The 25,743-nt window shown below is 41.5% G+C and overlaps 1 protein-coding gene across 7 annotated transcripts in view; it reads left to right on the top strand.

The window, feature by feature from the left end:
- The window catches only part of TAOK3 (TAO kinase 3), a 141,976-nt gene that overhangs the window by 35,737 nt on the left and 80,496 nt on the right, over window positions 1–25,743 (top strand). The window contains exon 2 of one of the 7 annotated variants that reach the window (XM_043529744.1): window positions 12,452–12,534. The exons of 3 other annotated variants lie outside the window; for them this stretch is intronic. The gene's annotated coding sequence lies outside the window, so the exon portion shown is untranslated. Of the gene's footprint in view, window positions 1–5,037; window positions 5,098–12,451; window positions 12,535–15,021; window positions 15,323–19,448; window positions 19,624–25,743 lie in introns of those variants that run through there. 3 more of the 7 variants (XM_043529746.1, XM_043529748.1, XM_043529747.1) reach the window with 3 other exon arrangements.

Below are 25,743 nucleotides of genomic sequence, written 5' to 3'. Positions count from 1 at the left end.
CCCTTAGTTGTTTTGGCAACTGATATAAAAGTTGCTAAAACAACTTACCCCACTACATGTATTCAGAGTACAGAAGAATAACAGAGTACAGCTGAGTTTTGCTTCCTTAGTGTTTCATCATCTTCTACATGCAAAGATGTTAGCTGGAGCTCAGCTCTTGCCTGTACCTAAATGAGAGCTGTGTGTGCTTTCGATCTGGAATGATGAGACATATCTGTGACCCACAGAGAAGATACTGTTTAGTATAAACACAATTCTTCTATAGCCCTTTGCTCTGAAGTCCTTTCACAGTCTGCAGAGGTGATCAAAATTTGGATGAAAACATTTGTGGACATTTTTTATTGAAGAGCAGGAGGTGTCACTTTTATTAAAGACGTCACTTCCCTCCCCAACTTTCTCCCTCATTTTTCAATGAGTTTTACTGACTGGGGCTTGCATAGATTATGGAAACTTGAACTGGTTTATCTGTAGTTAAATTGGTGCAAGCACCTAGTGTGGATATGGTGTAAGTAAGCCCCTTCGTTTTCAGTTTAAACCACATTTGTATCTGCAGCGTCACTGACAAATGGTTACAAGCTTTATATTTGTCCCTTCCACGTTCATATTGATCTTTGCACAACACTTTGTGTAGTAAACTTACGTTCGTGGAATTCTGAAATCCACAAAAATAATGAAAATAAACCCAGAGTGGAAATGTTGGGTTCTGTGGCATATTTGTGTATATGGTTGGTGTACACTTCTTCCAGACTCCTAAATACCCACAAGGGTATTGTACTTCCTATGATCTGAGTATTGTCCTGTGAGTTGTTGCTAGAGAACCACAATGCTATGCTCTTTTTCTACTGTGAAAGAGAGCCCCATACTGGAGAGTCTATTACAACAGCGGTAGGGAGGAGTTGCAGGTGGAGGGAACTGCTTAATATTTTAGCATCAAGTTTGACGTTCCTAGACTCATAGATATGCCAGTAAGGTTGAGTCTGCTCTTTGTTCTTTTTGACGTTGATAAAGCTAGCTCCATGCAGCTTCTTCTGTGTAAATCTTTCAAAGGCCACCTATAAAACAGAAGTTATCAGTCCAGTGCAGATACTGTCCACGCTACATTCTTAGGGGGAGGGCTTTGCCCCAGTCTCCTTGGCCAGAATTTCCCCTTTTAACTGTATGTGGTAGATTGATCTCGCTGCTTTCTGCACACTGCCAGTTGCTGCATATCAGCGGTGCCCAACCTACAGCCCGCAGGCCGTGCACGGCCCACCAGAGCGCTTCATAAGGCCCACAGGCTGCTTCCACACAACATACTAACTGCCGATTCATGAGCGTTTTGTAGTTTTGTGTTCTATACTGTTTTTTCCTGTTGTCTATCATACATGTTTTATGCACTGATTTCTTCATTTGTTTTTAAACAGACAATACTGTACATAGAAACAACCGATCTAAATACATATGAAACTATCTGTTTGGCTCTCCCAAGGTTGTGCTTAGGTTTATGTGACCCTCTTTTATGTAATAAGTTTGAGCACCATATAGTTAATAACGTGCTGTGGGCTCCTTTGGGATTCAGAACACCATATATACGCCATGTCAAATCATACTGATTTTATTAGCCAAGTCTTTGTGTTCTTCATATCTTTAATTGTTTTGTTTTCAGGGAGCTTCCCTGTTGGTAACATGCCTCCACCCATAGAACTTACCTCATCAGTCAGGCGAGATCACCCAATTTGCTGAGCCCTGCCTAAAATGACTCTCATAGCAAAATAAAAGGACTTAAAAATCTGCTTGATAAAAATTTTCCTGAGTTCCAGTCACTGCATTACTCATGAACTGTGGAATTAGCTATTTTTAGAAGCTTCCAGTATTTTTTCAGTGTCTGTAAAAATATATATACACGACACTGAAAATATATATATTGTCAGGCAATATAGAGCAAGATCCTTTGGTGAAGACTTAAGACTGGCTCCTCTTTCCACTTCTGCCACTGATTGCGTCTGTGGTTTTTCAGACAAGTTATTTAACTTCCCTGTTCCTTGTTTTCCCTATCTGTGAACGAGGGACAGTAATACATACCCGAGGCATGCTGAAAAATTACTGAAGGCTTTTAAAAGCTGATTGTCTCCTAACTTCTACATAATGCAGTCACTGTAACTCTTGAAAATTTGATCAGCTACCAGCTCCTCTGCAGCCACTCAGTTCCAAAGTCTTTTTATAGCTCTGCTCGTGTCTGAGAGCTGTTAGCAGGCTTGCTTAATTAATGTTTGAGATTCTTGGATGGAATTTGCTAGAAAAGGGAAAGGTGGTATTAGCAGGAGCAGGGAAGTAGTTGGTTATCTTGCTTGAGAGAGAGTGGAGGGAGAGGAGAAGAGAGGTTGGAGTTGAGTAAGGCCTTCTCTACACTGCCACTTTACAGCGTTGCAACTTTCTCGCTCGGGGTGTGAAAAAACATATATTTGTGGGGGGTGGGTTTTTCACAGCTCTCCAGCGCTGGGAGAGCTCTTTCCCAGCGCTGGTGCCGTGACTACACAGCCATGTTAAAGTGCTTTAATGTTGCTAGTGAAGACATATACCCTAAGTTTGGTTCCTGTTTTTGATTAAAGAATTAGAGGGTGTGTATGTGGAATTGTCCTTTGATTCACTTAGCATTGTAACTATTTGACAACATCTGTGGTGCTTATAAATAGATCTGCTTTGTAAAGGGAGGTGGTGCTGTTCTGAATGCAAAAACAAGTGGACATATTTGTGGTAAGTGCCTGGTAATGGGCTGGGTCAGCCTTGCAAGATTGTTATGAAAATCTATTTCCCTATCTTTACTGTGCACAAGCTGATGAGATTCTCTCACTTCTAGAAAAAAATACTCTCTCCTTGGGAGAGTGAGTGAACAGAATTTTGCAGGGCAAGGCCACGTATATTTTGTGTGTGTGCTGTAATCCCGTGTTGTGTCCCAAAACAAATGTCGTCATATCACGCATGCTCCCTCCTTGAATAAATATCTTTGCACCCCAGAATATTTATCAAGCAGCAGGAAACCATTATCCTTTGGGCATGTTCTGTTCTGTTCTGTTGACAGTGTAGCAGAGGTGCAGTAATTGCTCTAAAACTAGGAGACCCATTTTAAATTACCGCACTCTGTGAATTAGCAACTCAATTAACAAACTTTAAAAAACATCCTCTCGACAACCATACTTTCCTCCTTCCTGGGAAGGTCTGAATTGCCAACGATGAAAATTACCAACTTGAATTGCACAATAGATGCTATGGGAGAGAATGTGCAGTCACAGAAAAGGGATGGCCCTGCAGGTGCCTGTACTGAAGATAGTTTTACTATAGCAAAAAGTAGATAAGCTCCAAAGAATCTGTTTTAATGCTATGAAAGTTCATATTTTGGAGGTTCTAAAAGATGTAGATACCTCTGATGTGAGCTATTTTGTGGGGAGTATGGTTACTGCACAATTGCACCTGGACATAAAAGGTACCATCTTCATGGACCATGGTTACCATATGTGGTCAGAAGGAATGGAATCAGGAGTGATGTAATTGCTGTCCTTAAACAGGGCTCATGGAAGGGTTAGGATTCTGGTGGCTGCTGCTAAGAGAAAGCAGGACCTGAAGCAGATTGACACAAATGACTGATCTTTCCTGATTTGAGTCCAGCAACATTGCCTGCTGAGGAAAATACTCTCGGCAATCAAATAAGTCTCCAGGGACGAAACCTCTGCTGCAGCAGTTCATTTGAACCATTCTAAGATAAAAACTCTTTATATTCTGTCTCCGCTGAGGCTTTTTGTCTCTAGTTTAAAGTTAACAGATTGGACACCATGGCGTCTATTGATGGATGAACTTTACACTCTTTTTATTCAGCAAGGACAGGAATCTGATATTTCTTAAAAAAGTTTCTTGGTTATGTGGCACTGGACTGATATGGCTTGGGCGTGCCTCTAATCTGTCTAATAAAACTTGTGACTGTCTAATTCATGTGGAAAATAGTTTCACTTGGTCCAGATCATTTTCCTCTTAAATTGGGTCGAAATGTTAATGTTGACGTTGACTCTTCTGTCTTTCTGTCCTTAGTGCGATGCTTGTATTAGATTTGTGGTGACTCATTGTAGCACAACACTTATTTAATTGTGCTGCCTGTTTGTTGGATACAGTTTTATTTGACTCTTGCCAAGATGAAGGTCACGGGTAGACTTCTGTAATGGGGATATGATGGACATGGAAAGGTGCGGGACTCATTGCATATAGAACAGGGGAGCTATTATTAAAAGGTAGTCCTATGTTATAGGTTTTAGCTTTAAGATGCCAAGAGATATTGTGGGTTTTTTGTTTAATGAAAACTTCCTTACAACACAATATGTAAGTAAACAAATATCCAACTAAGGACTTGTCTTCACTGCAGTGTAAGCTCAGCGTATAACTGGAGTGTTGCCCATAACCCGACTCCTTGTGCCTGTACAAAAATCTCTAGTTAGAGTTCAAGCTAGTTGCCCCATCAGGGGGTCTGGGTTGAAGGTTGCAAAAGCTTCAACTAGTAGTGAATTGATGCCACTTCACAGGCTGCAGCTCCAGTAAGCACAACTTACCAGCTGCTAATCAGATCATGCTGTGCAGCTTGAGCATTTTGCAGTGTGGCCACTCTCACTTGAGTTAGCGGTCGCAGTGAAGACAAGCCCAGACTGTGCACCTGCACACTGACAGAGTGTGCACACACGGATTAGTCTCAGGTGAATGACACCGTTCGTTTCTATACTTTGCACTGCATCAAGAATCAGTTACAAGAAAACAATCGTTGTAAAATAGAACTGTTAAGCTTTCTCAAACATAGGGATGCAAATGCCAGTCAGTCTTTTGTTGGATTGATAAAAATCCGTTGTTATTGCTTGATTGTAGTGAATGAGGGTCAGCCTGGAACTACATCTCCTTCAGGCTGCGATATCCGTGAAACTTTTGATGGCATGTTATCACTCTACCTGGTATCTTAGGCAGGGATTTATACATAGTAACCAGACTTAGACTGAGTCGTAGGTTAGAACCAAACTCTTTTTTCAGGAACATACTTGGAATAGGACTGACCATTCCAAGAAATCGTAGAAAATGTGGCTGGAATTGGTGTGTTTAAAAAGAATGGACAAAGTGATTTTCTTTGTTTCCTAGGTATGTCAAGTAAGTTGCATAGGAAACTGGTCAAAGAATTATAGGGGAAGGAGGGCTCTTGAATTATTTGCAACATGAATTATAATTCACTCTCGGGGCTTAAAGTTGTTGGAATCAGTTTGTCTAGGGCTGTCACTGTATGAGGCAGTAGGGCCTCTGATGGCTTGCAAAGATCACTTGTCAGGAGGAAGGAATAAAGATGATTTAAAAGAAACACCTAACATTATACAGACTTTATGTGTTTACTGAGCAGTGTAGGGCCAGACAGTACAAACAGGCATACATCTTCCAAGGAAGAAGGAAATCCTAAAAAACAAAACAAAACCCCACTGTTTGGAGACTAAATGCTTTGAGTCATGATGAAAGTCACGCCGTTTCCTGCCAAATTCTGGGATGAGGGAAGAGGACCCTAAGCAAATCTGTGGGGAAACTGTTATGACACTCAGATATTAGGAACTGCCATTCCAGTGGTCCATCTAGTCCTATAACCTGTCTGGACAGTGGTAAAAGCTGGATGCTTCATATGAAGTGCAAGAGCACCTGTAATGGACAAATCCCAAATAACCTGCTGATAGAGGAAGATTCTTACTAACCCTAGGCAGTAAGTGGTTGCTCTATGACCTGAAGCACAGAGATGGATCTAACATGTAATCTGATGTAACTGCATGTTCTTACTACCCATATAAATGTCTAAACATTTTCAATCCTGTTAGTCTTGTGCAAAATATCAGAGGGTAGCGAGACCCATAGGTGAATTGTAGAGGAGAATGCGTATGTCTGTCTGTCTGTCTCTCTCTTTATAGTGTGTGTGTGCGTGTACATATAAATTCATCAGTTTTAAGTTGTGTTGCCTTTCCCTTTCATTATATGTCCCATTGTTTCCATACTATAGAATCATAGCACTATAGGGCTGGAAGGGACCACATGAGGTCATCAAGTCCACTCCCCTGTGCTGGGGCAGGGCCATGAATACTTAAGCCCATCCCTGACAGGTGTTTGCCTAACCTGCTCTTAAAAACCTTCACGGACAGGGATTCTGCAACCTCCCTTGGTAACCTATTCCAGTACTTAACTGTCCTTAGAGTTAGAAAGTTTTTCCTAATATCAATCTAAATCTCCCTTGTTGCAGATTAAGCCCATTACTACTTGTCCTACCTTCAGTGGACATGGGGAACAACTGATCACTGTCTTCCTTTTATAACAGCCCTTAATATATTTGAAGACTGTTATTAGATCCCCTTTCAGTTTTCTTCTTTTTTTCAAGACAAAACATGCCTTTTTAACCTTTCTTCATAGGTCAGGTTTTTAAAATCTTTTACTATTTTTATTGCTCTCCTCTGGGTTCTCTACAAATTGTCCACATCTCTCCTTGAAGTGAGTTGCCCAAAACTGGACACAATATTCCTGTTGAGGCCTCACCAGTGCTAAGAAAAGCAGGACAATTAGTTGTTGTGTCTTAACGTACAACACTCTTGTTAATATACCCCAGAATGATATTAGCCTTTTTCGCAACAGCATCACCTTGTTGGTTTATATTCAATTTGTGATCCACTGTAACCCCCAGGTTCTTTTCAGAAGTACTATAACTTAGCCAGTTATTCCCCATTTTGTGGTTGTGCATTTGATTTTTCCTTCCTAAGTGTAGTACTTTGCATTGGCCTTAATTGAATTTCATCTTGTTGATTTCAGACCAATTCTATGATTTGTCAAGGTCATTTTGAATTCTAATCCTGTCCTCTAAAGGATTTGCAACTCCTCCCAGCTTGGTGTAATCTTCAGATTGTATAAGCATGCTCTCTATGCCATTAACCAAGTCGTTAATGAAAATGATGAATAGTACCAGACGGTGAAATGACCCTTGCAGGACCTCACTGGATATATCCTCCCAGTTTGACAGCGAACCATTGATAACTACAATCTGAGTATGGTTTTTCAACCAATTGTGCACCCCCTTCGCAGTAATTGTATCTAGAACTCATTTCCCTAGTTTGCTTATGAGACTGTCACCTGGGACTGTCAAAAGCCTTACTAAAATCGAGATATATCACACCTGCTACTTCTCCCCATCCATGCTAAAGAAGGAAATAAGGTTGGTTTGGCATGATTTGTTCTCCAAAGATGCATGCTGGCTATTCCTTATAACTGTATTATCCTCTAGGTGCTTACAATTTGATTTAATAATTTGTTCCAATATCTTTCCAAGTATCAAAATTAAAGTGATGGGTCTATAATTCCCTGGGTCCTCTTTGTTCCCCTTTTTAGATAGGTACTATGTTTGCCCTTTTCTGGCTTTAATATTGTTTCTTTGAGAAGTTACCAGCTCTCGTAAATGCCATTTTCCCTGAGATTCTCTTCTCTTGGGACCTTACCTACTAGGTCTTTGAGTTTGTTAGTGGATTTTACAAAAAAAGCAGACTATCTCTATTCCACTGCTCTCTTTCCTTAGAATCACAAAGCCAGTCATTTCATGATCACTTTCACCTAAGTTGCCTTTTATTTTCGGTCACAACTAATTCCTCCCTGTTGGTTGTAATTGGATCTAACATGGCATCCTCCCTGATTACTTTCTCCACCTTCTGAGACAAGAAGTTGTTCCCAACACATTCCAAGAACTTACTGGACGCTTTTTGTGTTTTGATGTATTACCTTTCCAACAGATATCTGGGTAGCTAAAATCCCCTCTTATCAGGTCTTTTGTTTTGGATATGTGTTAGTTCTAGAAGTGCTTCATCCACCTCCTCCTTCTGATTTGATGGTCTGTATTAGACCCCAACCACAGGGTCGCCCCTGTTTTTTCCTCTTCACCCGGAGACTTTCAGCTTGTCTGCCTCTCTCCAACATCTGGACCTCGGAGTAACTTTATATGTTCTTGATGTACAATGCAACACCTCCTCCCTTTTTTCCCTGCCTGCAATTCCCAAACAAGCTATACCCCTCTAGACCAATATTCTAGTCATGAGATTTATCCCACCAAGTCTTTGATGCCAGTTATGTCATGATTTTGCTTGTGTACTAGTACTTGCAGTTCTTCCTGTTTGTTCTCCATACTCCTTGCATTTGTGTATAGACATCTAAGATACTGAACGTATTTCCCCAGTTTTTCCTCTAGTTACTCCACTGATGCTGTTGTAATTTTCCATTTCCTCTCCCTCCCCTCAACTTCCAGTCCTCTGTCAAGGTCATTTTTTTTTATACTGACCTGTGGGCTTTTGTCACCTGCCCACTTTGAACCTATTTAAAGTCCTCTTCACTAGATTGTCAAGTCAGTGTCCCAAGATGCTCTTCACCTTCCTTGTCAGGGGGAATCCATCTCTTTCTAGCAGTCCTTCACAGAACAGCACGATATGGCTGAGGAAGCCAAAGCCCTCCCGTGGACACTGTGTGCACAGCCATGCATTAATCTCCAGGATGCATCTGCCCCTGCCTGGCCCCGTACTCTCCGTCCGGACGATGGATGGAAACGCTACCTGCGCCTCTTACTCTTTCACCCTTGTTCCAAGAGACCTGTAGTCCTTCCTGATTTGCTCACGGTCATGCTATCATTCGTGCTCAGGGTCATTCTATCACTATCATTAGTGCCCATGAGGATGAGCAGCATGGGGTGGTGGTCAGAGGGCTGGGTAAGCCTCAACAACCTTCCCGTAACATCTTGGAGATGGGCAGCACGCCTCCCAGGATGTCAAGGCAGGTGGGCAGATGGATGCCTCTCCTTCCCCTTAGAAGGGAATCCCCGACCACCATCCCTGTTTGTCTCCTCCTCTTGGGGGTAGTGGCTGTGTCCTCCAAGGGTGGGGGAAGGTGGCTCCTCTTCCCCAGTTACTGGAGTCGGCTCCTCTCCTCCTGGGGTCCATACTGCATACTACACTATGAGAGCAGATTAAGAAGGAGGGACTTACCTCCTTTTTCCATTCATGATTTTATATTCTCTGTTGGGATCGTTCTTTGTCTCCTCACAAAAGTGTTAATTTTCAATGTCTCCTCATCCAGAAGTCTCTCCATGTTTCTAATAATTTTTTTGTCATCCATTTCTGCTATATCTCTTTTTAAAGTACGATGACCAAAATGGGATAGAATGCTTGAAGTGCAAGTGTACCATCCATTTCTGTAATGACATTTTAATATTCTCAGTATTCTTTTCTATGACTATTTACGTATCTTCACATTTAGTTTGTCTTTTTTTTTTTTTTTTTTAATGCCACTGTGCATTGAGCAGATGTTTTCAGAGAGCCATCCATAATGACCCTGAGGACTTATTCCTACGTGGTTACAATTAATTTAGAGCGCAGCAGTGTGTGTGAAATAGTTCAGATTATTCCTTGCAATGTATATTACTGTGCAGCTGCATGCATTTGATTTAATCTGCCATTGTGTTTCTAATTTACCTAACTTGGTTAGGTCCCTTCAGAATTACTCACAGGCTGTTTTTGATTTTGACTATCGTAAATAATTTGGTCTTCTGTGCCTTACCCTTGCCCACACACATTAGATTCTATAGTCTCGCTCAGATCTATTTATTTTTAGATTTATTGTATATAAAAAGTATATGATCTCACTGCAAGTGCCTTCTCAAAAAATAAATATACAGTCCAAGTATAATCAAGCCCGAAGGCTGTTCCACGCCCACACCTCGACAATAACCAATATAGTAAAAAATCGAACCCAATAATATCCCCTTCCACAAGCATTGGTACAGCCCTGTCTGTCTTTCCTGTGTAGTTTTCCCATCAATTTATTTTTGGTCATTCCACAATGTTTCAGTAATGCCTGTTATGTTAAGGTTCTCTCTCATTGCCAGGCACTCCAGTTCACTGCGGATTTGCTGCTCACATTGGTGCATAGACCTATAATTTTTATTTTTGAGCACATAGCAGTTTTTCTTTTTCTTTCAAATCCTGTTAGTTTTCTGGTACGTACCTCTGATCTTAACCTGCTCCTCCTCATTTCAGTAATAATTTTTGTCTGATCCTTCACTACAGATTAAAATTAATGTTGTTTTGCTGATATCTGTAGAAGATAGCTTAGTGTTCCTTGCCACCTGTCAGCTATCTTCCAAAACTTTATCAATTTTCTATGTTAGTAGTCTGATTTGGAGTAGTCCCTTCTTTCCCTAAGGCATTCCCCAGTGTCTAATAAATTTTAACCCTTCTTTTTACAGTATCTTATCTACACACTGAGATGTTGGAAGTTCCCACTGTCTGTCTAGCCTTGTGTTTGAAACCAGAGCATTTCAGAGAAAGCTACTGGATAGGCCTTTAAGATTTCTTAGTCATCTAAATTTAGCTTTCAGGATCTTTCTCATACCCTAATTAACTGGTATCCATAATTATCAAGGCCACAGCCTGCTTCCATGCTCTTACTAGAAGTTCTCCTAGATCTATGGATGCATATGCCACTTTTTGAACTTGGTAGGTAAGTCATCAAACAGTAGTCATGGTTGGCACGTATCCAGCTATTAATATTTCTTAGTATAGAATCCCCATTGCCACACTTGTCTGCTTTACAAGGGTATCTCCGTTTCCTGAAGGGACCTACCTGGTGCACAAGGATTGATTCTGCTTCGTCCACCTGTGAGAAGGTGGGTCCCACCTAAAGGAGCCTGACATTTCAGTCCGTCTTGCTCCCTTCCCGTGATGGGACTGGTACAAAGAGGCACTGAAAATTGACAGATTAATTTCTCTCAGAAGCAGGGCTGAACAGTCTGAAACCACTCCTCTTCATTCAGTACTTTAAAGTAGAGACTTGTACCTAGACTGAATGTTTTTGTTTTCAAACACAACCGGATACAGAATTTTGGATTACCAGTTTCACATGAAAAACAAATTTAAGTAAATGACTTAAAACAGCCACCTATAAATTAACCCTTATTGGTTGGCAGTGTTACAAGCAAGGGTGGTTTATAAGAATATATAATTTGCAGTTGTTGTGCTTATGCTGTTCCCCTTTTAATCTTATAAATGATAATCCCTTTAATTTGACCAGAAATAGTAATTATCTGCAGAAGTCTCCAGACTGACCTGCTGATCTTTGTGCATTCAAGAGTTAATTTAATCTTAAACCTCAGATTCCACTGCCCAGTTTGACAGGTCTTTTTTCCTCTAGTTCTAGGTTAGGACTCTTTTTTTTTTTTTATTTTTATTTTTTTTTAATTTAAAGCTGCTATATGCCAAAAATCTACATTATAGCTGCATTAAGGGCTTGGCTGGACCTGACAGATCCCAAGAAAATAAGACTTACGGCTGAAATCACATACCTTGACTTACCCATTCTCCAGATATTCATAGTGTTGGAGTGGTGAATGTTCTTGTATGATGTGGGTCGCACAGCAGATTAAACTAAGGATGTGGTTTCATTCTTCAAGCTAAATTTCTTGTCTTTTGTCAGTGTAAGCAAAACAGTTGTTTCAGTTTAGTATTTTTATTTATATTTTTTCCTGTGAAGAAAGTTGCTTTTGGAATGGATACAATGAACATACATTTTTTTTTTTAGCTATTTTCCCTAAAATATGTAGTGATTTCCATTGTGCCCGGCTACTGCAAGACGGGGTAAAATACCTTGTCCCCTATTTCTAATCTATCTCTTCCTGTGGAATGTGATGGTGGTAGTTATTGTACATTTCCCTTTTCATTATTTTTTTTTTTCACTGATTTTCAACATTGCGATAATTTTGGCCTTAATGCATTCAGAACGATGCTACGTGTTATAGCCTTGGATATCAAACACACTTGTAACAGGAAGGATATTTTTTGTAAGTGTTAACTTGCTAGTAAAAATATACCGAAAGGTGGTAACAATAGCTAGCTAAAACCAGCTACTGATAACCTTAAGTTGTTTCCAGCTGGCAAGGCTGAAAGAGACAGTAGTTTTGTTTTCTCCTCATGGCAGGTGCTCAGGTATACAGTAGTGAGCACCCATCTAAGAAAGAACCTACATGGGGAGAGAAAGCAACTCTCACTCTCGGTGTCAGAGGTGTATTAGAAGTACTCTATTGTACCTTGCTATTGGTGGTCAGTATTCACGCTGAATTACGCCGACTGGCTCTAATTCCAAGACTTCCAGTTAGGGTGCTAGAGACAATGATTGAGGCTATGTGCCAGATTTAAAGCGGAGCTCAGGCTGTAATCTGCACACCCAGCCGGGTCAGCTGGCCCAGGCTTAGAGGACCTCCAAACCCAGGTCAGGGGGTTTTCTGTGTGGACGGTGGGGAGAGTTAGGCTAAAACCCAGATTATGAGCCTGGGCAGACACACCTGAGACTTCCAACAAGGGTGCTTTAAGACTACAGTCTGTCAACTCCCCTTTCACCCTTTCAGGTGGTTTGAATGCCTCCCAGAGGACTGAGGCACACAAAACGGTGACGGGCCAGGTCTTTGGTGTAATGCAGTTCAGTAGCAGCGTAAGTTTTATCGTAATTTATTATTATTATTGTTAAATTGCAGCAGAGCTGTGCTCCAGAATCTAAGCTTTAACTTGGGGAGGGTGAAGGGAGGATTGTCTGGCTCTTACGATTGTGAAGAAACCTTCAAAATGTAAACAGAGTTCAGTAACCATGCCTGCCTGGGTCTGCAAACAGCCTGAAACAGTAGGTCTGAGACTGGTACATACTACCTCATTTAGCTCAGTGGGGTGTCAGCGCTGACGTCTGGGGGGCACTGGAAATATCAACATTAATGACTTGCCCGTCTTTGCAGTGGAAACATCAAGCCTGTGTTTTATAATCTGTCTGTGTTCCCATCAGCCCTGTTCTCCTTCATGGCTCTTGGGTCCCCCATGCACCTCCCACAACATCCGCTCACACCGCTGGTGGGGGAGGGCCCCCAAGGCTGTGGAGCTCCTCTTGGCTGAGAACTGAGTCTGAAGGTAGCGTACTCTGGCGGGGGCTGTCTACGAGAAATTCCTCAGCACAGCGGCCCAAGAGCCAAAATGGTCTAATTAAAACAAGATGTGTTGAGAGCAGAGGTGGAGAATCTTATAGTAAACAAAAGCCGTGGCTCATGTAACATACCTAGCCAGAATACTTTGTGGAGCTGATCTAGGTGGGTGCGTTGGACTTAATTACTTAATTACAGGGAAAATAAGAGAAAATACTGTATTGCTTTATATTATGAGCTGTTCTCCATTCTCCCAGCCGTCAGCATTACATCTTGCTGCTCTCTCCTCCCATGTCGGTCTCCCATCCCCTCTGATATACTCTGTGCAGTGTTTCATCTTGAAAGTGCCACAGGGTGGGTTACATCCAGCATAATTGGTTAAAAGATATTTACGCAGATATTCTGCTTTATCGCTCTCTCGGATGCGATACGCGCACTCAGAGGTGTACTCTGTTTTTGTCCCACCTTAGTTAATCACCACCAGGTATTCCTATTGAAGGTTGACACATTATAGTGCCGGTCAATATTTTGCATCCTCCTCCTCTCCCTTTGGACAGGTGATCCCTTACTGCAGGAAATTTCTTAGGGATTGCTAATTACCTTCCTTTGTGTCTGCAAGGTTTGTGCCACTCAGCAGCTCCTGGTCTGTCTTTAGCGATACAGGCTTATATAATTCCATAACTTGATCTTAACACTATTTCTACTCTCTCTATTTAATTGATGAATTCCCAGTTGTCTGGCAGGCCATCGTTGTTGGACGTGGTGATAGATCTTAGGGGCAGGGTGTAGTTCCTGTCAAATGCTGCTGAGCTGAGGAATTCAAACTTTCTTCCTCACGCATTTAAAGTCACTTCTCCCTGCTTGATGCGGGGGAGAGGAGACGACTGTGTATCCCTTCCCAAGTATCAAAAGCCTCAACTACCTCCTGGGCTGTTTCCCATGCCTTCCTGAGTTCCCAAAGCCCCAGTTGTCCTCTAGCCCAGTTCTCAAAATCCTCAGCACCCCATCCCCCAGCTTCTACAATTTAAAAAGGGAGGAGGCAGCGTAAAGTAAGAAAATATTGGGAATACCTCATTGATCGGGTGGGATTGGGAGGCACAGTGGGGGCAGAGGGCCTTGGAGTGCGACATAATTCCGGAGTCCCTCCTGCATAATTGCAGCGTCCCTGCCACTGAATTCACATCCCATATGCTTTGCATATGACAGGGCTTTGAGTCTAGGGAAAGACTGTGTTGCTGCTGCCTGTGTTTTGTCTGTTTTGTGGCTGAACACAAGACTTCAGTCCCTAGGGCTGTCAGTCAGTACCTTTCGCCCGCATCATAACTCACTTGACATTTGAAATGACTAAGGAAATGGCATTTAATTCTAGGCAGTGGTCCTTGCTGACTAATACTTCACTAGCTGAGCACAGTCCTTATGTGTTCCTCAAACTCTGCTAAACCAATGTACTTGTTTGAACTCTGATCATTAGCTGACTCCTTGAATCTGGAGCAATTTTTTTCCTGCTTTGGTATACCCAGGAAAGATTTTATGATGGAAACACTAGCACAGCTGTGACTCCGGAATGGTGACTCCAGCGCTGTCATGGTGGTGGTGTTTTCATGGCACAAATCTCTTCAAAACATAATGGCCAGTGAAACCCAGCTTCCTGCAGTGGTAATTGCTATATTTGTATTTTTCCTTAAATGATCTTTGTAAGAAGGGGCAGGAAAAATGGCTGTGTATATTTGTTCCTAAAATAGACAAAGCTGTTAAAAATCCCTAGAGAGCCTAGAAGAGTTATGGAACAAACTTGCTAGTAAAAAATGAACCAGTTGTAATGGGGGGAGAGAGAAAAATATCTGACATTTCAGTCCTTCGCTGATCATGTTGTGATTCAGCTCTCACGCCCTTCGGGCTAAGCCAGAGAATGCAGACTTGGGACAGGAAAGAATGCCTGCTACAATAGCTCACTTTCTAGTTTACGTACAGTGATGTTTGTCCTTCCGTCATTTAGAGATTAGCCCCACACCCTGTGGGATAGGAGGTAGGCTTTGCAAGCACTGAGGCTTCTCATTGCCTTCTCAGACACTCCTTTCCCATTAGCTTAATGTGTCTGTCTGCATCAATGCTGCTGTACGGTACTTGGCAGCTTGTCTGTGGACAGGAGGGAATTACCTTGGCTTGTCTTCTTCAGACTACAGGAGTGTTTTAAGGCTAAATCCATTGATGCTTGTGAAGTGTTTAGACCATACAGTGATGAGCACCCTGGAAAAGACTAACTAGTGGCAATGGTACGTGATGGTCAGCAGATGATACTGAGTGACATGACCGGTGAGTATCCTGAGGAAAGGACTTGGTGATATGGTTAAAGCAGTGGGTAGGGAGTCAGGAAATCTAGGGTCTGTTCTCGACATTGTCACTATTTTCCAGTGTGACAGCCTCTGTTTCTCTCTTGTGAAACGGGGCTGATGCACTGTAGCAAGCAGGACGGCGCTGTGGGGATAAATCTGAGTTGTCATGAAGATGCTGTTCTCTTCTCAGTCTCTTCCACACTCCCACCTTTTTGTCTGTTGTCACACCCTGCTCAGTCCTAGGTTTCACCATACTCACTACCTAAGCACCTCATTCCAGTCCCAGTCTCCTTGCCCAGCCGGTCCTATCTCAGAACATAAAATACATTGGAATCAGGTTAGCATCTATGATAGGCAAAAAGCTCAGTAAATCCTTTATTCGTTTGTCACCAGGGAACACACTTTTTATTTCAGATTTTCAGAGCATCAGGTGTAGGGTTTGTTTCTTAAATAGTTTGTGCTGCTCTGCGACTTACACAGGGAGGTAGATTCTCCCTCCTTGTATACAACCATTAGACAGCAGCGACAGCCATTTGGAAATGAAACATACGTACTTTGCTTCTGTGTGCATTCTTTTTTGGACAGTAATAAAAATACACATTGGCTTCCCAAGTTGAGCATTATCCAGTAGGAGGAAATCGTGTAATATTTATCACCAACTCAGTTATGCTGGGTGATGTTAGGTTTAAATTCAGTTTCCATTAGAACATCCCTTCCCCCCACTCACCACTGAACTTGGTTGTAACTTCCTCAAATGCTTTTTTTTTTTTTTTTGGGCCTTAGGTTTTTCACTCTTGGACTCAGTCCAGAAGTGAACTTGGGGATGTTTGAGCAAAGTTGGTTCCGCCATTTCTGAGTTATACGAGCATGGGGGAACAAATGCCCTTTTTCCATATGTTAACTGCCGCCATCCTGTGTGTAACTAGGTCCGGAAGAGAGTCCGGTGAGCTGGAGTGGAGCAGAGTCACTGAAGGTGGGGCAGAGCAAAACTGTAGCACTTTAGTAAACTCTTTCTCTTTGATCATTTCAATTTATCTGCGGCCAGCAGAGAGACAGAAAGGAAAGGAATCTGTAAAAGGTGACACCTGTGGTGAGGAGAGGCTCATGGGGTGCCAAACGAGGGAAAGGGGCGGGAACAAAAGTTGAGGACAAGAGAAAAGAACGGTTTGAATTAGAGGAAATACAATAAAATGCTGCAACTTTTCCTGCGTTTTTATCCAGCAGCAGTGAGAGACAGTAGGCCTTGCCTCTCCTGAGTTTGAGCTCTGCAAAGGCGAAACAAAGGATCGTTCCAAAATCCTTACACAATCACTGAGACTTTATTTCTGTTTGAACTTTTCCAATAAATGTGTACATTTTTATTTTTAGCAATCATGAGGAATAAACTTCTGTATTCCCTTCATCCAACACAACCTCCTAAAAATTGAGAATAAATTATTGCTTTGTTTTGTGGATTCTGTTTCACATGATCTTCTTGACTGACTCTTTCCCAAATACATCTTTTCCCTTTCAGCATGTGAGTGTGGGATGCATCTGTTTCCATGCCTTGTCATGAGACGCACCTGGATCAGTCATTTTCTTTTCCTTTGGCTGGTGCTCCCAGTAATACTAACACCCCCCAAAAGTGCATCTGGATTGAGTCCTCTTGTGGAAAGAAAGTAAAAAAGATTTCTAACAGAAAATTACTTTTTCACAGACAGCTGGAGTAATATTTAAAGACCCAGAAGTTGTTTGTACTTTTGTACAGATAAATTAAATAGGATTTCATACAGTGTCATGCATTTATATTCTAGAACACCTTTCATCTCAAAGGATCCCAAATCAATGTATCAATTTTACATACATAAGAACCTCTTCCCTTCATACTAAAAGTACAGCAGCATATAACCACCAGTGTACAACAGTTTAAGACCTGAAGCTTGTAATATCCTAGCCGGTTGACTCTTCGGGGGAAATCAAGGTGGCTACAACACAGTTGCAGGGAGACAGATTAGAGGTGGATAATACCAGTCCGATTTCTGTGATGCACAAATTAGATTTTACAGATGGAAAAGTGCGATTGTTTTATTTAAAATGTTCAGGATGGCATTAGGATTTATTAACTGCCCTTATGGCAGTTATGCCTAATAGTCTAATAGGTTTGCTCAACTGTGGCATCACTCCTGCAATTAGAAAGGTAATATGGGATACAAAGACCTAGAAACCTCACATCTCTCACTAGGCTAAACATTGTTTACTTTTGGATGGTTTGGAGCAGCTCAAAGCTTTCAGCACTGACTTTGGGAGTAGATTTGCTCTGTTGCTGACTTTTTTGTTTTTTTTCTGATTATATGTCAGTCACAATATAAACTCTTTAAAAACATCTAAAAATAGCTTTAAAGCATGAAATAGAAACAAGTCTTTCAAAACTGTTACAGCAATAGGTAGGAAACGCTTAGTGCGCTGGTGTCTGTCCAAGCTTTTATAAACAAATTGGGTGACTTACTTTTTCCTCTGAGTTGTGCATGGCATAACTGTTAGAATTCTTCTAATCTTTTGATCAGCACACTGAAGAGGCAGGGAGGGAGGATAAAAATGCTGCAGAAGAACCCTTACACAAGAAGCCTGCTGAATGTCGGGAGGTAAAAAAGGCTGTGTCCTCAAATTCATGAATCTGAGATTATTTTAGTGAAACTTCTTATCTGTCTCTGTGCAGGACTATTTGGGTTAGACATCTTTTAAGAGACAATGACATTTTAAATCTGATGCGTATGTACTCCACGCAGCTTCTTCCCCATTTTTAATTGTGTTTATTAATTTCAAGAGTGCCACGCGGTAACATTAATGAAAGCATGTGGTATGGGGCACGGAACATGCTGTTTCTAACTAAAATAAAATTGCCTCTTAATCGTGAGCCAAATTTGTGAAGCCCATGAAATAATAAAACGGCTGAATTTGCTAGATTTTTGTGTGTTCATAAAAAGTACTACCAGCCCTGGAAATGGAGTACTGTTACATGCAGATAAAATGGGGGTAAATACTAATTCCTTTAAGATTTAAAAAAAACAAACAAAGTGTCTGCAGTTACACTGAAAAATGACTTCTTACAATAGATGAAGCCACACCAACTTCTCATACTGACAGTTTGCTGCCTTATAAGGTTTTGGATAAAGCAATGGAAATACATTTCCACCTTTTAAAACTTAATCTGAGATAAGCTTAAGGGCTAGTCATTTCAACTGGACTTGGACTTTAATTTTTAGTGAATAGTAATTAATGATAATACTTAGTTTCGTTTATACAATTTTAAAGGGTTTTCCAAACATCCACTAAGCCTCTGACCCGCTCTAAGTAGTTAAATATAAGGAGTACTTGGGGCACCTTAGAGACTAACCAATTTATTTGAGCATGAGCTTTCGTGAGCTACAGCTCACTTCATCGGATGCATTCAGTGGAAAATACAGTAAATACAATACTGAATGCATCCGATGAAGTGAGCTGTAGCTCACGAAAGCTTATGCTCAAATAAATTGGTTAGTCTCTAAGGTGCCACAAGTCCTCCTTTTCTTTTTTCGAATACAGACTAACACGGCTGCTACTCTGAAACCTGTCATTAAATATAGTTATCCCTAGTTTACTGAGGCACAGAGCGGGTAAGTGACTTGCCTATGGCCAATGAGAGAGCCAAGAATAGAACCCAGGTGTTAAGACTCTTCGCTCCCTGCTCTAACCAGAGGAGCACACTCCTTCCTTTTTGTTTCAGTTCATTATTAAACCTTTTAATGCAGTCTTAAAATGTTACTGCTGGGAAGGGCTTGGAAGGATTTAAAGCTCTTATGTTCCTTCCAAGAGGGTATTTGTTTCAACGTTTACTCTTTGCAGGGGGTAATGTTTTCACACTTAAGCCCATTCTCCTGTGTGTTTAAGCCCATTTTTCCCTCTCGGCTCACAATTTACTCATTTAAATATCATGTGACTTAACAGCTGCAAATAGTTTCATAATGACACTATAAACTATCTATACCAGGACAGTCAAGAGCATGTGTTTTGTTAAGTAATTTGACAAATTTAGAGTTACTGTATGTGGATTTTGGAAAAGATTGCCTGGTGTTCATTTCCTTTTGCAGATGTTCCTTGGCTGGGAGGGAATACATTTTACGTTGTGATGGAGTGCAGCAGAGTTGTGTGCTGATTATTGCCGTGTAGTCCAAAGGCCTTGCTTGAGCTTCGAACTCATTAGATCACCCTGCTAACGGGAATCAATACTGCTGACATACATTGGGAGCCGTGGGAAGTGATGAGGTTGGTGAATCACTAAGTGGCATTTCTTCCCCGTGCATCGGAATCAAACCAGCCCCATGGCACTCTTTGTTAAAGATGGGGTATGAATCTGTTAAAGGCTTCAGTGGAGCTAATCAAGTTTTTAAGCTTGGAGCTAAGGTTAAGCACACGCTGAAGTGTTCTGGATTGAGCCCTGAATGCATGCTGCTGAAATGTGATAGTCAATTCCATTCCTATTATGAGCTTAGCCATTGGTTTAGTAAAAAACTGGACAGCTGATTTGAGTGATTTTAATATATAAAGAGAGCCTAGAGAGCAGAGTCCTGTGAGGAATATAGGGCAGATCTAATGCTCGTTGATGTTAATGGGAGCTTTTCTTTTGATTTCAGTGGGCTTTGGGTCAGGCCCAGAGAGAGGATGGCCCCTCCCCTGTATGCAGGAGGGTTTGGAGTGCGGTGTTGCCTTCATAATGACTTAGTGCATCATCCTGTGAAATTCTGATTCTGCTCACATCCTAGCAGGATGGTTACACTGGCGGCTGTAGTAGTAAAACCACACAATCAGTTGTCTGGTATTTGCATGTCTGTGGCTGCAGTTGGTTGTGGTGGGCCCTGTTCTGTAAGTTTTTTTGGCGTTCGCTATAGATTCACATGTGCTGTGTAATGCTGAGCTCCCAGACTGTAACTCAGTGACAGAAGTTGAAGTAAAGAATTACTCTTTGAAAATTGAGCAGAATATCCTAATAATACTAGTCTATATAATGCTTTTCATCTTTAGATCTCACGCTGCTTTACAAAGGAGCATGAGTATCAATATCTCCATTTTATGGAGGGTGAATGAAGCAAAATAAAGTGACTGGCACAAGGTCACAACAGTCAGCGGCAGAGCTAAGATTAGAACTCCGATGTCCTCAAGCTCATTCCAGTGCAGTGGCCTGTCTACTGGATCATGTTTCCCCTTACAGTTTCTGTCGTGGAGCAGGACCCCATGATACTGCTAGTATTTAAATTAATTATACACTGATGACCATAGGACCATTTGGGCTCAGAGGGACCTTTAATAAATATACTAATAAATTATATAAATTGCATTCGGTCAGGACTCAGAGTATCCTTACAATATTTCCACTAGTTGATTGTCGTGACCTTGAAGATTCCCAGTGATGCAACTGAACTGTTTCCTTTGGAAGCATGTTCCATTGCTCTCCCTGATCCTATACTTATAAAACTTTTCCTTCCATTTATGCTAATGGTTCCTTTCTGGAATTTAAACTCATCATTTTTAGTCTCTCTCTTTGATTAGCGAGAGCGATTGCCTCTCCTAATTGAGACACCAAGTACTAGTACATCAGTAGTTGCAAGCTGAACAAACAGAAGTAATGCTGTGTGCCTGTAAAACTGTAGATCCTCAGTGAAGATCATGTGTACTTTAAAAATCAGCTCTTTTGTTGCTGCAGTAAAGGTGGATTTCTACAATGAGGCTTCTGGTTTTAAGACTAATTTCATTTGCTTGTGGCTACAGTGCACATAGTTTCCTTAATTCCCTGGTGAAGTACTGATTCCATTTCTTTTAACCTGCACAAGTAATATTGTTAGACTCCCAATCTAACAGAGTAATGGATCAAAGTTTGTTTAATACAAGAATTTATGATACATGGATAGCACTGATGAATACATGGAAAGGTAAAAATTCTCATATTTCTCTCATGGAAAAGAAATATTTGAAGGGAACCCAAGGCCTTCTGCTGTAACACAAACTGCAGTGGTTCATTTTTGTCTGTTTAACTCAGCTGAAGTTTCTGGACAGGCCTGTGAATTGCAAAGTAAAGAAAGCTGAGCAGAGTTGAAAACAATTCTGTCAGAATCATACTGAATGTGCTGGGCACACTTGCTTATCCTGTGCTACATCACACGTTTGATCTGAGAGACTAAAGAGTCTACTTCCTTTCCCAAATCAGAAAAAAATTAATTGACATAATTTGCCCAGCTGTTATCAATATATCTTCTAATATTGGAAAAACTCTTTTTCTCCTCTACAAATGGCTGCATTTCATTATTATGATGTACAAATTCGAAGATTTTTCTTCTAAACACAAATGCTCTTTTCTGAGAATCTGGAGTCGTGGTAAATTATGTAAAGGTGAACAAGAGGTCATCAAATAGCTGCTTTTTTATATACAATATCTAAGAACCGTAAATAACTGAGCTTATGTAATAAATGCATATATCACTTCATATTCTGCGTACTTGTGAGGTTTTTAGGGCTGGAGTAGTAGAGGAAACTTGTGCATTGTTTTGGTGTGCCACACAAAATAGTAGCTCTTTAATTATTTTAGTTGCCAAGAAATGAGCTGCTAATCTAAATAAATTCCCCAGGTCTTTCTCTAACTGGGATTTTGACGATTTGAAGGGATGGTATGTTTCTGACCAAAGCTACTTGGTAATGCTGGATGTGATGGTTTTAGAAGTGTGTGCGTGTATGCACACCATTTCCATCCACAATCCCCAGAGGGGACAGGTGAGTTCTCCCACACTAGGCAGCAAAAGCATCCACATGTGGTTTTTCTTTCTTTCTTTTTTCTTTTTTCTTCTGTCAAAGTTTGACTCAGACTCACAATTTATCAGACCATTCTGTTTTATTAGCAAAGCTGCTCTGCTAATACATTTAGAAGTGAGCCCCCCGAGTGGGGCTTGTCTCTTAATTTATACAGTTTTTTGGAGAACAAGTTACAGAGAAGTTTACAGACAAAAGAAGAAAAAGATTTTAGTCACCACCCTTCGAGATCCCTGAGACCAGTCACGTATCTTCAATTACCTGCCACCCTTAACAATCTCCGTTAACAGCTTCCAGTTAACTTAACTAATTGCCCTTCACACCTTCCATTCTGATGCCTGCTTCTTAGACATGCTGGCTCTATCTTAATTGCTTCTCCATTCAAAAGCTAACTGTCCCTACGTGTGCTCCCTCAGATACTTTGTAACATGTTTTGGCATGCCCTCTCGTATACAATGTATCCAGCATGTCCCCTTATACAACCTTATATTTATACAATGTTATACTTCCACACTTCACAGAGTCATTGGACTGGAAGGGACCTTGAGAGGTCAATCTAGTCCAGTCCCCTGCACTCAAGTCAAGGCAGGAGTAAGTATTATCTAGACCGGGATCCCCAACGCGGTGCCTGTGGGTGCAGTGGCGCCCGCCAGGGCAGCTGTGTGCGCCCACAGAACACCGCGCCGCCGAAATGCTGCCGCTGAGCGCAGCCACCTGAGAACCACCCACTGAAATGCCACCGAGAAGCGTTGCCATTTCTCGGCAGTGTTTCGGTGGTGAGGTGGCTTTCCGCTGCCGCTTCTCGGCAGCATTTCGGCAGCGGGGTGTTTGGCGCCCGCCACAGTCTGTTGGGAATAGGAATGTGGTGTTCCCACAGAAAGGTTGAGGATCACTGATCTAGACCATCCCTGACAGGTGTTTGTCCAACCTGCTCTTAAAAATCCCCAATGTTGGAGATTCCACCACCTCCCTAGACAATTTATTCCAGTGCTTAACCACCCTGACAGTTAGGAATTTTTTCCTAATGTCCAGCCTAAACCGTCCCTGCTGCAATTTAAACCCATTGCTTCTTGTCCTATCCTCAGATGTAAAGAACAACAATTTTTCTCCCTCCTCCTTGTAACAACCTTTTATGTACTTGAAAACTGTTATCATGTCCCCTCTGTCTTCTCTTCTCCAGACTGAAAAAATTGGGTTTGTTTAATCTTTCCTCCTAGATCATGTTTTGTAGACCATTAATCATTTTTGTTGCTCGTCTCTGGACTTTCTCCAGTTTGTCCACATCTTTCCTGAAATGTGGCACCCAGAACTGGACACAATACTCCAGTTGAGGCCTAATCAGCGCAGAGTAGAGCAGAAGAATTACTTCTCTTGTCTTGCTTACAACACTCCTGCTAATACATCCCAGAATGATGTTCGCTTTTTTTGCAACAGCATTACACTGACTCATATTTAGCTTGTGATCCACTATGACCCCCAGATCCCTTTCCACAGTACTTCCTAGGCAGTCATTTCCCATTTTGTATTTGTGCAACTGATTGTTCCTTCCTCGGTGGAGTACTTTGCATTTGTCCATATTGAATTTCATCCTATTTACTTCAGACCATTTCTCCAGTTTGTCCAGATCATTTTAAATTTTAATGTTGGTGCAATTTGCTGTGTTACTATGATCCATGTGATTTACTCTCAGAAATCTGTGTCTAGCACTATTGATTGTGTCTAGCCTAGAATGAGTGAGGTCACTTGAGTTGACTAACTTGAGGGAATTCTGTAGCATGGACATACCTTGTATGTGATCATGTTGCCCTCTACAAACCATAGACTAAGAAGACTTGGTTCTATTACTGCTGTAGCTAACGGTTGCTACTCGAGCCCCATCTGTAGTCCCTGTTGACTGTTGGAACTATAGGTTCTGTCCTGATGCTACTGTAGGCCTGGCTTGACATATGTAACTTAACACAAGTAACTTGCCTCATTTCTTAGTAGGCGTGATGTGGAAGGTGAATGAAAGGTTAAGTTGTCACAACAAGCAGTATGCAGGATCAGCAGGAACATCCTGGTATTAGTAAACAAGCCTAACTGTCAGATAAAATAGAGGTCAGATTATGCATGAACAGTGCATGGGCAGAGCATGCCAAACAGGGATTGGTTCCTTCAGAATAACCAAGCCAATCCGAAGACGTGTGATGCCATGTGTAAATGTATATAAAGGAAGAGGATTTCTTTGTAGCTTTGGATGTGTGGCACGCCCCACACCCACACTGTGCTCGAGTCTTATCAACTCAGTGTAGTTTTGCTGTATGCCAGATAGAGATACCTGAGTGACGAAATCTGGAGTCGAACTGAGTTCTTGAGAAGCTGAGTGGAAAGAGGTCTCAGAAGGCATCCCAACAGCTCCACATGTAGTTTACCTGACAACCGTGGTGGCTCTGTATGTAGCACCTTTATCCAATGCATTTCCCTTATTTTCTTTTCTAGGAACGTCCAAGAGAAACCGTTTAAAGTACTGTAACTCCCCATTTGGGGGTGGGAGGGAGTGATGCAAAGACTCGAGGTCTTAGAACTTTATTTGGTGGAGTTTGAATCTGCAGATTTGGATATGCTTGTGGGAAGTTTCTTTCTTGGGGATCAGAGTAGCAGCCGTGTTAGTCTGTATTCGCAAAAAGAAAAGGACTACTTGTGGCACCTTAAAGACTATTTGTTAGTCTGTAAGGTGCCACAAGTACTCCTTTTCTTTTCTTGGGGATGAGACTCAAACCCCACAAGAAGTTGCTGGCAGCTATGGCACCTTTTAAGCTTATAGGCCAGACGATCACCGCTGAAGGTTCTTCTTACTGGCCACTAATTTTACATATACTAGGCTCCTAATAAGGAAATACGTTGCGATCCTGTATGAGAATGTCCTAAATTGTTTTTAAAAAAAAAAAGACGGACTCCATGGCTCGTTGAGATGTTCAGTAAATAGTGATATGTAGAATTTACAGTTCAGACAGCTCCCAGAAGCTAAGTCTGTTTCTATTTAATTTTTCTTTTATCCATCAGTTTGAAAAACAGAATGCTTCCAGAGATCCTTTCTCTGTTGTTCTGTGGTGTATAACTGCATGTTTCTATCATGGGTCTCAATGAAAGATTTGGAAATGGAACGGTGCTGCTGCAAATTCGTCGTGCTTTGTGGGTTGGGTACTTCTAGAGAATGCTAGCTTACATCAAAAATCAAGTACCTGCTTCTGCTAAGTGATAGGAGTTTTGAGGCTAGATAGCGATCTGCACGTAAGAGGATTAATGAGGACGTGTATGCTTCAGTTCACTGTAGCAACATTGGATGGAGTGGCTGTGTGTGGGTTTTTTGCTAACCCTGTTCAGCAATCAAGGGGAAAGTTATTGGCACAGATTCAACAAAACAATTAAGGATGTGCTTAAATCACATTGACTACAGTGGATCTTAAGCACGTGCTTAAAGCTGTGGTTAATTGCTCTCTTGATGTGAGACCTTCATCTGCTGCTGAATGAATCTGAGATTTCTGGTCTCCTGGTCAAGTAAAGAAAGCAGGGTGGGGTGTGTGTGTGCCGGTCACTCTCGGGCAGGGA

Source organism: Chelonia mydas, chromosome 15 (assembly GCF_015237465.2).
Source record: "Chelonia mydas isolate rCheMyd1 chromosome 15, rCheMyd1.pri.v2, whole genome shotgun sequence".
NCBI lineage: Eukaryota > Metazoa > Chordata > Testudines > Cheloniidae > Chelonia > Chelonia mydas.
The sequence above is the reverse complement of the archived record's forward strand: the minus strand, read 5'-3'. Positions and strand labels throughout refer to the sequence as shown.